The following is a 12,283-nucleotide window of genomic DNA, read 5'->3' on the forward strand; positions in this document are numbered from 1 at the left end:
GTCACTGAACTGAGCCATAGTGGTCTTTTCAACAAATGGGGCTGGGAGAATTGGATATCCATATCCAAAAGAATGAAAGAGGACCCCTACCTCACCCCCTACACAAAAATTAACTCAAAATGGACCAAAGATCTCAATATAAAAGAAAGTACCATAAAACTCCTAGAAGATAATGTAGGAAAACATCTTCAAGACCTTGTATTAGGCAGCCACTTCCTAGACTTTACACCAAAAGCACAAGCAACAAAAGAAAATAGATACATGGGAACTCCTCAAGCTTAGAAGTTTCTGCACCTCAAAGGAATTTCTCAAAAAGGTAAAGAGGCAGCCAACTCAATGGGAAAAAATTTTTGGAAACCATGTATCTGACAAAAGACTGATATCTTGCATATACAAAGAAATCCTACAACTCAATGACAATAGTACAGACAGCCCAATTATAAAATGGGCAAAAGATATGAAAAGACAGTTCTCTGAAGAGGAAATACAAATGGCCAAGAAACACATGAAAAAATGTTGAGCTTCACTAGCTATTAGAGAGATGCAAATTAAGACCACAATGAGATACCATCTAACACCGATTAGAATGGCTGCCATTAAACAAACAGGAAACTACAAATGCTGGAGGGGATGTGGAGAAATTGGAACTCTTATTCATTGTTGGTGGGACTGTATAATGGTTCAGCCACTCTGGAAGTCAGTCTGGCAGTTCCTTAGAAAACTAGATATAGAGCTACCATTCGATCCAGCGATTGCACTTCTCGGTATATACCCGGAAGATCGGAAAGCAGTGACACGAACAGGTATCTGCACGCCAATGTTCATAGCAGCATTATTCACAATTGCCAAGAGATGGAAACAACCCAACTGTCCTTCAACAGACGAGTGGATAAATAAAATGTGGTATATACACACGATGGAATACTACGCGGCAGTAAGAAGGAACGATCTCGTGAAACATATGACAACATGGATGAACCTTGAAGACATAATGCTGAGCGAAATAAGCCAGGCACAAAAAGAGAAATATTATATGCTACCACTAATGTGAACTTTGAAAAATGTAAAACAAATGGTTTATAATGTAGAATGTAGGGGAACTAGCAGTAGAGAGCAATTAAGGAAGGGGGAACAATAATCCAAGAAGAACAGATAAGCTATTTAACGTGCTGGAGATGCCCAGAAATGACTATGGTCTGTTAATTTCTGATGGATATAGTAGGAACAAGTTCACAGAAATGTTGCTATATTATGTAACTTTCTTGGGGTAAAGTAGGAACATGTTGGAAGTTAAGCAGTTATCTTAGGTTAGTTGTCTTTTTCTTACTCCCTTGTTATGGTCTCTTTGAAATGTTCTTTTATTGTATGTTTGTTTTCTTTTTAACTTTTTTTTTCATACAGTTGATTTAAAAAAAGAAGGGAAAGTTAAAAAAAAAAAAAAAAAAAGAAAAACAAGGAAAAAAAAAAAAGATGTAGTGCCCCCTTGAGGAGCCTGTGGAGAATGCAGGGGTATTCGCCTACCCCACCTCCATGGTTGCTAACATGACCACAGACATAGGGGACTGGTGGTTTGATGGGTTGAGCCCTCTACCATAAGTTTTACCCTTGGGAAGACGGTTGCTGCAAAGGAGAGGCTAGGCCTCCCTATATTTGTGCCTAAGAGTCTCCTCCTGAATGCCTCTTTGTTGCTCAGATGTGGCCCTCTCTCTCTGGCTAAGCCAACTTGAAAGGTGACATCACTGCCCTCCCCCCTACATGGGATCAGACACCCAGGGGAGTGAATCTCCCTGGCAACGTAGAATATGACTCCCGGGGAGGAATGTAGACCCGGCATCGTGGGACGGAGAACATCTTCTTGACCAAAAGGGGGATGTGAAAGGAAATGAAATAAGCTTCAGTGGCAGAGAGATTCCAAAACGAGCCGAGAGATCACTCTGGTGGGCACTCTTACGCACACTTTAGACAACCCTTTTTAGGTTCTAAAGAATTGGGGTGGCTGGTGGTGGATACCTGAAACTATCAAACTACAACCCAGAACCCATGAATCTCAAAGACAGTTGTATAAAAATGTAGCTTATGAGGGGTGACAATGGGATTGGGAAAGCCAAAAGGACCAAACTCCACTTTGTCTAGTTTATGGATGGATGTGTAGAAAAGTAGGGGAAGGAAACAAACAGACAAAGGTACCCAGTGTTCTTTTTTACTTCAATTGCTCTTTTTCACTCTAATTATTATTCTTGTTATTTTTGTGTGTGTGCTAATGAAGGTGTCAGGGATTGATTTAGGTGATGAAAGTACAACTATGTAATGGTACTGTAAACAATCGAAAATACAATTTGTTTTGTATGACTGCGTGGTATGTGAATATATCTCAATAAAATGATGATTAAAAAAAAAAAAAAAAAAAAACAGTAAGGATAACCAAAAGGGTAAAAAGAGAAAAAAAATAAGACATATAAAACCAAAGGATAAAATGGTTGAAGTAAGTACTGCCTTTACAGTAATAACATTGATGCTAACATACTAACACCCCAACCAAAAGACATGGATTGGCAGAATGGATTTTAAAAAGTATGCTCCAACTATATGCTGTCTACAAGAGACTCACCTTAGACCCAAAGACACAAATAAGTTGAAAGTGAAATGATGGGAAAAGAAATTCCACACAAACAGAAACCAAAAAAGAGCAGGGGTGGCTATACTAATATTGGACAGAAGAGACATTAAATGAAAAACTGTTATAAGAGATGTTCTAGTTTGCTAATGCTGCCGGAATGCAAAACGCCAGAGGTGGATTGGCTTTTATATAAGAGGGTTTATTTGGTTACACAGTCACAGTGTTAAGGCCATAAAGTGTCCAGGTAACACATCAGCAATTGGGTACTTCACTGGAGGATGGCCAATGGTGTCCAGAAAACCTCTGTTAGCTAGGAAGGCACATGGCTGGCATCTGCTCGAAAGTTCTGGTTTCAAAATGGCTTTCTCCCAGGATGTTCCTCTCTAGGCTGCAGTTTCTCAAAAATGTCACTCTTAGTTGCACTTGCAATATTTGTCCTCTCTCAGCTTCTCCAGAGCAAGAGCCAGCTTTCAACGGCCATCTTCAAACTCTCTCCCATCTGTAGCTCCTGTGCTTTCTTCAAAGTGTCCCTCTTGGCTGTAGCTTCTCTTCAAAATGTCACTCTCAGCTGCACTGAGTTCCCTCTGCCTGTCAGCTCATTTATATGGCTCCACTGATCAAGGCCCACCCTAAATGGGTGGGGCCACACCTCCATGGAAATTATCTCATCAGAGTTCTCACTTATAGTTGGGTGGGGCGCATTTCCATGCAAACAACCTAATCCAAACATTCCAACTTAATCCCCACTAATATATCTACCCCACAAGATTGCATCAAAGAATATGGCTTTTTCTGGGGGACATAATACATCCAAACCAGTACAAGAGACAAAGGAAGACACTATATATCAATAAAAAGGGCAATCCACCAAGAAGAAATAACAATCATAAATACTTATGCACCTAACACAAGTGCCCCAAAATACATGAAGCAAACACTGGCAAAACTGAAAAGAGAAACAGACACCTCTACAGTAATAGTTGGGAGACTTCAATACACCACTCTCATCAATAAACAGGACATCTAGAGAAAGGATCAGTAAGAAAACAGAACTTGAATAATATGATAAATGAAATAGAACTAATATATAATGAACATTACCCTGCAAAACAGCAGGATATACATTCTTCTTGACAGCACATGGATTGTTCTCCAGGATAGACCACATTTTGGGTCACAAAACAAGTCTCAATAAATTTTAAAAGATTCAAATTATACAAAGCACTTTCTCTAACCATAATGGAATGAAGCTGGAAATCAATAACAGATGGAAAACTGTCAAGTTCACAACTACATGGAAGTTAAACAACCCACTCTTAATCAGTGGGTCAGAGAAAAAATTGCAAGAGAAATCAGTAAATGTCTCGAGATGAATGAAAATGAGAATACAACATATCAAAACTTATGGGATTCAGCTAAAAGAGAAATTTATAGCTGTAAATGCTTATATTGAAAAAGAAGAAGGAGCTAAAATCAAAGACCTAACTGCACACCCGGATGAACTAGAGAAAGAACAGAAAATTAATTCCAAAGCAAGCAGAAGGAAAGAAATAGAAAAGATTAGAGCAGAAATAAATGAAATTGAGAATTAAAAAAACCAAAAGTTGGTTCTTTGAGAAGACTAATCAAATTGACAAACCCTTAGCTAGACTGACAAAGAAAAAAAAAGAGAGAAGATGCAAATAAATAAAATCAGAAATGGGAGGGGGGACATTACTACTAATCCCATGGAAATAAAAAGGATCATAAAAGAATATTATGAATGACTGTATGCCAACAAATTAGACAACTTAGATGAAATGGGCAAATTCCTAGAAACACACAAACAACCTATAGTGACTCAAGAAGAAATAGAAGACCTCAACAGACCAATTACAAGTAAAGAGATCAAATCAGGCATCAAAAACCTACCAGAAAAGAAAAGCCCAGGACCAGATGGTTTCACAAGTGAATTCTACCAATCATTCCAAGAAGAATTAATACCAATCCTACTCAAACTCTTCCAAAAAATTGAAGAGGAGGAAACACTACCTAACTCATTCTATGAAGCCAACATCACCCTAATACCAAAGCGAGGTAAAAATACTACAATAATAGAAAATTACAAACCAATTTCTTTAATGAATATAGATGCAAAAATGCTCAAAAAATACATGCAAATTGAATCCAACTGTACATTAAAAAATTATACACCATGATCAGGTGATTTTATCCCAAATATGCAAGAGTGGTTCAACACAAGAAAATCAATTAATGTAATATACAACATTAATAAATCAAAGGGAAAAAAACACATGATCATCTGGATTGAGGCAGAAAAGGCATGTGATGAAATCCAGCATCCTTTCTTGATGAAAAGATAAGGATAGAAGGACACATCCACAACATGATAAATGGCATACATGAAAAATTCACAGCTTACATGGTATTCAATGGTGAAGACTGAAAGTTTTCCCTCTAATATCTGGGACAAGACAAAGATATCCACTGTCACCACTGTTATTCAACATTGTACTAGAAGTTCTAGCTAGAGCAATTGGGCCACAAAACAGAAATAAAAAGCATTCAAATTGGAAAGGAAGCAATAAAACTTTCCTTATTTGCAGATGAAATGATCCTATACATAGAAAGTCCTGAAGAATCTATAGTAAAGCTACCAGAGCGAATAAACAAATTCAGCAAAGTGGCAGGATACAAGATAAACACACAAAAATCAGTAAGGTTTCTACACAATAGTAATGAGAAATCTGAAGAGAAAATCAAGGGGAAAAAATCCATTTACAATAGCAACTAAGAAAATCAAATATCTAAGAATAAATTTAACCAAGGATGTAAAAGACATGTACACAGAAAACTACAAAACATTTGCTAAAATAAATCAAAGAAGACCTAAATAAATGGAGGGACATTCCATGTTCATGGTTTGGAAGGCTAAATTTCATTAAGATGTCAATTTTACCTAAATTGATATACAGATTCAATGCAATCCCAATCAAAATTCCAACAACCTACTTTGCAGAAATGGAAAAGCCAATCATTAAATTTATTTGGAAGGATAAGAGGCCCCAAATAGCCAAAAACATCTTGAAACAGAAGAACGAAGTTGAAGTACTCACACTTCCTGACTTTAAAGCATACTACAAAGCTACAGTGGTCAAAAAAGCATGGTACTGGCATAAAGATAGATATACTGACCAATGGAATCAAATTGAGAGTTCAGAAATAAATCCTCACCTCTATGGCCAATTGATATTTGACAAAGCTACCAAGTCCACTCAACTCGTACAGAATAGTCTCTTCAACAAATGGTGCTGGGGAAACTGGATATCCATTTCCAAAAGAATGAAAGAGGGTCCTTATCTCCCACCTTATACAAAAATTAACTCAAAATGGATCAAACACCTAAACATAAGAACCAGGATTACAAAACTCCTAGAAGAGAATATAGGGAAGCATCGTCAAGATCTTGTGGTAGGCAATGGTTTCCTAGACTTTATATCCAAAGCACAAGCAATGAATGAAAGATAAATAAATGGTACCTCCTCAAAATTTAAAAAAAAAATTTGTGCTTCAAAAGACTTTGTCAAGAAAATTTTCAATTCAGGCAACTTACTCAATGGAAGAAAATATTTGGAAACTACATATCCAATAAGTGTTGAATATCCAATAAGTGCTTAATATCTAGAATACATAAAGAAATCCTACAACTCAACATTAAAAAGGACAAACAACCCAACTAAAAATGGGCAAAAGACTTGAATAGACATTTTTCCAAACTGGAAATACAAATGGCTAAAAAGCACATGAAAAGATGTTCAACATCACTAGCTATTTTAGGGAAATGCAAATCAAAATCACAATGAGATATCATTTCACACCTAATAGAATTGCCAATATTTAAAAAGAAACAGAAAACTACAAGTGTTGGAAAGGATGTGGAGAAACAGGGACACCCATTCACTGCTGGTGGGAAAGTAAAATGGTGCAGCCACTGTGGAAGACAGTTTGGTGGTTCTTCAGGAAGCTAATCATAGAATGGTCAGCAATCCTGCTACTAGGTATATACCTAGAAGAACTGAAAGCAGAGACTCAAACAGACATTTGCACACAGACACAAATGTCTGCCAAAAGATGGAAGCAATCCAAGTGTCCATTAACTGATGAATGGGTAAACAAAATGTGGTATATACCTATGATGGACTATTATAAGCTGTAAGAAGGAATGAAGTCCTGATGCATGCAACAAGATGCATGAACCTTCAGGACATTATGTTGAATGAAATAAGCCTGAAACAAAAGGACAAATAGTGTATGATCTCACTGATATGAACTAATTATAACAAGCAAATTCATGGAGTTAGAATCTAGAATACAGGTCACTGGGGAGAGAATGGGAGGTAGAGAAGGGGGAGCTGATGCTTGATTCGTAAAGAATTTCTATTGAGGTTGATTGTGAATCTTTGGAAATGGATAGTGGTGACGGTAGCACATTATTGTGAGTGTACTTAACAGCACTGAATAATGCTTCTGAATGTGGATAAATGGGGAAGTTTTAGGTCATTTTTATGTCAATAGAAGGAAAGTTAGAAGATAAAACATGGGACTGTATAACACAGTGAACCCTGTTGTGGAATATGGAGTGTCGTTAATAGTACAAATATAAGAATGTTCTTCAATGAATTATAACAAATGTAAGACACTATTACAAGGTGTTAATAATAGGGTGGTATATGGGAAAAAACATCTAATTTAAACTATGAACTATAATTAACAGTAATATTTTAATATGCTTTAATCATTTGTAACAAAGGTACCACACTAATGCAAAGTGTCAACAATAGGTGGGTATACGGGAATGTTGTGTTTTTTACATGACTTTTTTGTAAACCTACAACTCCTCTAATTAAAAATATATAAATAACAATAATTAAAAAAACATTAAGCTAAGTGAAAGAAATCAGACACAAAGTACCACATATTGTATGACTCCATTTATTTATAAAATGTAAATATAAATAAATCTATAGAGACACAATTGGATTAAGGGTTATGTAGGGCTGGAGAACGATAGAGGGATTGAGAAGTAACTGCTAAGGGGTATGGGATTTTTGTTTTTGGAGTAATGAAAATGTTCTAAAATTGTGGTGATGAATGCACAACTCTCTGATTATACTAAAAGCCACTAATTGTACACTTTGGATGGACTGTTTGGTATGTGAATATATCTCACTAAAACTTTTTTTAAAACCTTGGCTCATGGAAGGCAAAAAAATAAAGGGTAGTACTGTTAACAGATCAGAGAGAACATGGCAATGGAATAAAAAGTCAGAAGGGGATGAAAAAAAATCACATGAGAATTTAGTGCATTATAAAGTTGCACATTAAATCAGGATTTTCAATTTGGAAGAAGTATTATGTTAGTTCTACACCTCTGGTTATTACAGACATAATATTAGAGTTGGAGAATCCTAATGAAATTACTGGCAAATTTTACTACATAAAGATTATAAATGGTCATATCTCAAAAAAATTAAAAGCCATATTACAAACTTTAAAAATAAACATATACAATAAAAAGGAGTTAATAGTATATTATTAATTTTATAATAATATGTTAACAATTTGATTTAATAGTAATATAATAATAATTTAACATTAATTGCATATAACTAGCAATTTTAAATCAAAAAGAAAAAAATGAACAGTATGATGTAAAAATATACAAGTATACAAGCAAGCAAATCACACACATGGAAAAAACAAATAGACAAAGACACGTCATTAAAGACAGAAAAGACTCAACATAACTACTCTTTATATTAACCTATAACAATTATGTAAGTTATATTAAGTAGGACTCAGAATGCTATCAGAAATCAACTTTAATCTATCCATACGACTGCTTAACCAAATAATTCTGAGAGGCTGGTTTCCTTGAGTTTTCTCATTACTTCCTGATTTTTTAAGAAAAAGTTGTATAGTCACTTCTAGTCACAGAAAACATTCTAATTTCAGTAACTAAAATGTCCAATACTATGTAATAGTCAAAGGTAAAGCTGTTTCCTCCCCCAGCTCAGTCCTGCTTCAGGTAGAGAGATGGTAGTGAAAACAAAATGATGGAGGGTGTCTCTATGTTTTCACTTTGCACTTTTACCAATCAATTAAGATTTTTCCTGACCCTGATCTCTCACCTCCATTTCTGACCACTCTGAGATGACTGACTGGCACCAAACAGCGGTTTCCATGGTTGGAGGTATAATGTAAAGCATATTCTTTCTCTCATGGGTGCTTTACGGATTCTTCAGAGCACCCCCCCCACACCCCACTCTAGCTGTTTCCTTTCCTTGATGAAGGCAAATTGATCTCTGAAGATTGGTTGGCTGGTTGCATATACTTCTTCCCCCCAAGCCCTGGACATCCATCGTTACACTTCTTCCAGCTTCTTTCTCCTTTACTCCTCAACAGGATCCTCAAGGACAGGATGTAAGAAAACCCTAAACCAGCACACTGCACTGGAGCCCACATCTGGTCAATAAGACACACACACCTTTGACCCATGATCAATGGAAATGTAGCCACTTCCCAACTGCAGCCTTCTATTCTGTGCCAATGTGTGTGGCCGCTCAAACTTCAGAGGACTCATATCAAGAGCTTTGAGAGATCTTCAAATGTCTCTTACTAAGCTTGATGGTGCAACCCACCCCTCACCAGTGAAACTCAGAGCATGCCAGCAGCTCTGTTTAAAGAAATCTTCATTGCAATCTCTAGTCTCCACTTCCTTTCTTGGCTTTCCCAACACTTTTTCAGCCTGGATGAGAGGAGGCAACTAGGGATAACAAACCCATTTCCTACCACTGCCTTTCTAAATCCTGCCTGGGCCCAGCACCTCACTTCGGAATGTGGGCATTACTACATACCTCAGAGCCACTGGCAAAAATGAGTCAGAAACAATGCCATTTTAACATCCTATTATAAATGTAACCTTGAGATCTTGTTTCTCACCTTTCACATTGGCAAAACTCTAAAAAGAACTGCAATCTCCTTCAGCAGCAAGAGTGTGGATAAACAGGCCATTATAATACACTGCTGGTGCAGGCTAACTTTGCAAAGTTTATGAAACCAAAAGACTTAAAATGAGCATTCCCTTTGACCCAGTAATTTCTCCTTTTGGAATTTTCCTAAAAGAAATAACAAAACAGTACAAGAAGTGTTCGTTCATCCACTGGTCAATGCTCAAACATTATAAGGATATATACACTGCAGTATGGTCTCTAATAACAGATTTGTAAATAACATGACTGTCCAATAACAGGAAATCATTATGGTGAAACCATTCACAGGAACATCATGGATATAACTCATGAATGCCAAGACAAAAACAAGAACACTAGTTGGTATTGTTCCCTCTTTTTGGTCAAACAATTAAGGAGTCGATCCATTCTTTACACCTCTTGATATTCTGAATGAGAACAGTTAGAAATTGCTCTCCTGTAAAACTTCAGTAACTCCCCAAAGTTGGGATTGAATCCAATTTAGCTTGAAGGGTCCAGAATATGTGTGGACACATTAATTTTTCTCACAGCAGTAACATTCTCTCATGTTCACTGAATGAATGAAGACTTGAATGGGAATCCAAGTTCCATGTAACGATCTTAACATTTCTGCATCTCATTTCCATCACTATCATCTATAAAGTAGATTCTAATAAAATAATTCATGTGTATGTGAAGCCCTTTGTAAATAGTAAATCATTATAATATACACTCTATTAAAGTATGTTGGGTTTTTGTGTGTGTGTGTGTGTGGCAAAACCAATAGTACCAGATGCGCTTTTAGAAGTGCTCTAAAACATATAGATGCTAAAACTGATGAAGCAGGTTATTAACAAGCCCTTTGAAAAGGCTCTGTCAGCTTCCTGGATGAGGGTGTTCCACGGTGATTTATTACATTAGGGCATTATGATTAAAACTTGATAAGCAATAACTCAATCTGTTTATTAAATTGAGATCATACACACACACATGCCCAATTCATAGTTGGTTTTCAATACATGATATACATCTATGTTACCTTATTTCCATTTACACTTAGCCCCTGAATTCTAAAAGAACAATGTGACAGAATATCCCATTCTTCCTCACTTTCTTTCAAGGAGTTCAGCCTTTAAATGACACAATTGCAACTTAAATTATTCCCTTGTGAAATAGGCAAGGCCTTATATAAAAGCCATTTATGTCAACAACCAGACCTGGAACTTAGCCACAGGTTTTATCTCTTGGTTTCAAAATAAGAAAGATTAATAACTGAGGTGCTAGATAATTTTGATATGGATGGAAAAAGTTATAAATTCCAGGCTTGACCTCTGACTTTGATAATGCAGAAATGATGCCTTGTTTGTATATTCTACTTTTTAAAGGTGATCAGGGCACGAATTCACAAACTTTATTAGGCATTAGAATCACCTGTAGTGACAGTTAACAATTAGTTTCCTGAACCCCACACCTCCAGAGATCCTTACTCAGGAGGTAAAGGGTAGGGCTCAGATATCTACAGTTTCTACAAGGGCCTTGAGAGAATCTAACACAGGTGGTGGTCTGAAGACCAACTTTTGGGAGATGTTAATAAAGCCCCTTGGATTAAAAGAATATCAAAGTTCATATCTTAGTTCCCTAACTGCTAAGACAAATACCATATGAGTTGGCTTGAACAACAGCAATCTATTTGCTCACAGTTTTAAGGATAGGAGAAGTCCAAAATCCAGGCGTTAGCAAGGTAGTGCTCTGTAACATTTAGTGCTGGCTGCCAGCCATCCCCGGCCCTTGACTTTTCCATCCCACGGCAATGCTCATGCAACATCCTTTCCTTTCCCTTCTAAATTCTGCTGACTTCCAGTTTCTAGCTCCTCCCTGCAGCTTCTACTTCAGGGTCCAATTTTCTTAGTTTATAAGGACTTCAATGGTTCACATTCACATGACCAGAGGTTGGAAGCTGAACATGCCTTTTACGGGGTACATGATTCAATCCCAACACTATCCCTGCGTTGCATACTAGCTGCGTAGCAGATCAGTTAATCTCCAAACCTGAGTTTTCTGTAAATAACTACTATGGAAATATCAAAAGAGAAGTGTAAATAAAGAGCTGTGAGAAATTGAACGAGAGAAAAAATCTTTTCCAGTGGGGGGGGGTAGACAGAAAAGTCCTCAGGTACCTTCAATTTTCACAGCCCTTTATCCTTCTTTGTTGTTATTTCAAACTTTGCTATTTGTATTTTCAACATAAGGACCCGACATAAATATAAAGTCTTAAAAAATGGGATCACTGTTTTGTTCATCTTAGTGTTCTCCATTGTACCTAAGACAACTCTTGCAAAAACAAAACAAACAAAAAACAAAACAGGCATTACGGTTACCGCTCAAATGGAGACCTTTGAGCCTATAGTGATCTTTTCCTAAAATGTCTCAGAGAGGCCCCTAGAGCAGGGATAAGGCAGTTAATGATAAGGAACTACCTGCTAAGTAAATCAACCCCAGGCTTTCTCAGCGTGGTACCCAGGAGAGAAACTTCCCACCGTGCCACCTCTTCTAGAAAAAAAACCCGGGAGGGCCTGGAGAACCCTGGAGGCCGACTGGGCGTGCCCGAGCCAAGCACGTCATTGAGCCGCAAACA

The 12,283-nt window shown here is 36.9% G+C and overlaps 1 long non-coding RNA gene across 1 annotated transcript in view; it reads right to left on the reverse strand.

The window, feature by feature from the left end:
- Nucleotides 1-12,247, reverse strand: part of LOC119538413 — a 97,617-nt gene extending 85,370 nt beyond the window's left edge. The window contains exon 1 of the long non-coding RNA XR_005217552.1: nt 12,126-12,247. This is a non-coding gene — a long non-coding RNA (uncharacterized LOC119538413). The remainder of the gene's footprint in view (nt 1-12,125) is intronic.
- Nucleotides 12,248-12,283: the final 36 nt, after the last annotated feature.

Source organism: Choloepus didactylus, chromosome 6 (assembly GCF_015220235.1).
Source record: "Choloepus didactylus isolate mChoDid1 chromosome 6, mChoDid1.pri, whole genome shotgun sequence".
NCBI lineage: Eukaryota > Metazoa > Chordata > Mammalia > Pilosa > Megalonychidae > Choloepus > Choloepus didactylus.